The sequence below is a fragment of the Myotis davidii genome, unplaced genomic scaffold, assembly GCF_000327345.1.
Source record: "Myotis davidii unplaced genomic scaffold, ASM32734v1 scaffold13, whole genome shotgun sequence".
Lineage (NCBI taxonomy): Eukaryota > Metazoa > Chordata > Mammalia > Chiroptera > Vespertilionidae > Myotis > Myotis davidii.
In genome coordinates, this window is record NW_006286243.1 from 892363 (window position 1) to 895404 (window position 3042).

The 3042-nt window shown below is 44.1% G+C and overlaps 1 protein-coding gene across 1 annotated transcript in view; it reads left to right on the top strand.

Annotated features, from left to right (window-relative positions):
• SCNN1A (sodium channel epithelial 1 alpha subunit) overlaps positions 1-3042 on the top strand; it is a 22226-nt gene that overhangs the window by 6040 nt on the left and 13144 nt on the right. The window lies entirely within an intron of this gene.

Below are 3042 nucleotides of genomic sequence, written 5' to 3' on the forward strand. Positions count from 1 at the left end.
AAGGCTGCCAGAGCAGATGAAGATGAGGGTGGTGATCATGACCTGGGTAGGAGGTCAAGGTTAGAAGGGCTGGACTGTCTTGCTGAAGCCCTCTTGTCTGCATTCTACACCCCCTCAGCCCTGGTTACTTCTCACCTGGGTCCTTCTTCTTGCAGGACATGACCTGATGTAATCAGTGGTTTTGCTCAGTGGGCAGTTTTTTAGTGCTAGGTGTTAACTGAAAGGGAAGGAGAGTTTCTTTATTGAAGGGGCGATATGGAAATACTTCTTGCTGCCTCAAGCTAAATACTGTAAGGGGAGAGAAGTAGACGTTGGGGAGTGATGGCATTTTGTATGAGCCTGGGGGCCTTGTCACAGGTGGGAGTCGAGGAGCTGGTCAACAAAGGCTTCTTTGGAAGAGGCAGGAGGGAGGTGAATATGAGGAGGGCCACTGAAGGGTGAGCCTGGCATAGGCACAGCATGGGCTCAGTGGAGAAGAGAGATGTGGCTTGAGAAGTGACAGACAGCTTGGAGTTGGTGATGAGAATGAGGGAGGTGCAGGAGGCAGAAGAGGGGCACAGAGGGACTTGAGACAGGTTGGGATGGCGGCCCAGGCAGGGATGTGATGGCTCATGTTGTGGAAATAACTCCAGCTAAGTTGGGGCACCTGGATCCTTGCAATGTGACTACGAGGAAGACATTTGGGCTTCTGGGTCCGATCTGTGTCTTGGTGATATTTGATGGCCTCTTCGCTTTGTGTCACTGACTATTTTCTCATTTAACCTCTGAAAGCTTCATATGTAGGCAGATTTAGTGTTAGGCCCATTTTAAAGATGAGGAATTAGGTTGGATTCAGAACGTGTCCTTACAACATCACACAGCTAGAAAGTGCGACTGGGACACCAGGACCCACATCCAGCCACTAACTCTGGTGTTCTTTCTGGGGCACCTTTGCAACTTCCTGAAATAGCCAGAGCTGGTAGGGACATATCGAAGGGCAGTGTGATGGTTAGAGAGCTTTCTGACCTACTTCCGCATTGTATGACCTTGAACAAGTCACCTGCCTCAGGTTTTTCATCTATAAAAGGGAATGGCAATAGTATTAGCTAACAGTGGCTAATAGTATGCTGAATACTCTGAAGATTACATTAAATAATGTACATTCTAATACCACAGTGCCTGGCTCAGTAAGTACTAGCTATTACAGCTATTCTTTTAATTGCCAGTAACAAACAAATCTCTCAGAATATCACACACATACTTTCAACCTGAGCTACATTTTCTCCTATTAGGGGATGAGGCTGCAGCTGGAGCTGCCAGAGGTCTTTATATTTCAGGAGGAGTTCTTCCATAGATATTTATCCTCCAAATGTCTGCCTATCCCAAGGTCATGAAGATATACAGTATGTATACTATATCCCACATTCAAAGGCTGTTAAATCATGTTGTTTACCCATATCTTCAGAAAAAAATCACTTCTACTCTCGTGGAAAACAACCTGCTTCCCTATGTATAATGGTCTGGCCCTCTAGCAACTTCAGCGCGAAATTATAGCTAATTTGCCTACAAACGTCAGGTGGTCATAATAATCTGGCCACTCAGTGTATTATCTTTGAGAGTCTTTATGGTTCTGAATTTTATGCTTGGGTCTATGCCTTAATTTTTGTGTATGGACTGAGGTAGAGGTTGAAGATCATTTTTTTTCCTCCAGTACAGTATACAATTTATTCCAGCACCAAATGTTTAAAAAAAGTTATTTTACTGCCTCATCTGGTGTGGCTCAGTTGGTTGAGAGTCATCCCATTCACCAAGAGGTCACTGGTTCAATTTCTGGGCAGGGCACATACCTAGGTTTTGGATTCCCCAGGTCGGTTTGTGTGCAGGAGGCAACTCATCTATTGCATTGCTGTTTCTCCCTCTCCCTCTTCCTCTCCCCGCCTCTCTCTCTAAAATCAATAAACACACACACACACACACACACACACACACACACACACACACATTTTCCCCATTGAATTGGACTGGTGCTTTAGGAAAAAATCAGTTGACCATATATGTGTGAATTAATTTCTGGACTCTATTCTGTTCCATTGATCTACTGTCTGTCCTTACATAAGTACTACCCTATTTTGATTATTGTGGTTTTACAGCAAGTCTTAAAGTCAGGAAGAGTAAGTACTTCAACTCTGCTCTTCTTTTCTAAAATTGTTTTGGCCTTTCTGAATTCTTTCCATTTTCATATAAGTCTTAGGACCAGCCTGTCAATTTCTTTAAAAAAAATGTTTGCTGAAGTTTTTATAGGGATTGTGTTGAATCTAAAGATCTATTTGGGAGACATCTTACCTCCATTCAGTTTCTGATCCATAAACATATATAACTCTCCATTTTTTTGGTCTTTGCACTCAGCAGGATTTCTAGTATAGAGGTTGGTCTTGCACATCTTTCATTAAATTTATTTCTAGTATTTGATGTTGTTTATGCTATTTAATATGGTGTTTTTATGATTTAATTTCCCAATTTTTTGTTGCTAGTATGTAGAAATATGACCAGTTTTTGTGTATTGATGTTGTATCCTGCAACCTTGTTTAATCTATTACTTCTAGGTGTGTGTCCGTGTGCGTGTGCGTGTGTGTGTGTGTGTGTGTGTGTGTGTGCTGTTTGGAAGGTTCTATCCCTAAGGCCCTGCTACTCTGTACTTTCATGATAGCGACGGTAAGAGGACCAGAATTAGGAAGAATGTGATTATTTATGCTGCACAGTGTTTAACTTGGGGAGTTTGGGCCCCACCCAAAACTCATTAAAATCTAATCCGGGTGGGGAAGGGCAGTCAGTGTGCAGCACTGGTATTTTTTGAAGTTCCTCGGTAGAAGTGCAATTGAGAACCCCTGGTTTAGAAGGTGCGGGTGGCAGACAGGACCAAAGGCCACCCCGCTCCGCCCCTACGAGGGGATTCGGGTGGGATGAGTGAGGGGCCCAGGTCAAGGCCCTCTTCTGTCTCGGGGAAGGATACACAGTTCCGGGTTCCCTTCTAGGCCGCGGCGAGTGGGAGGACAGCGCCTCATC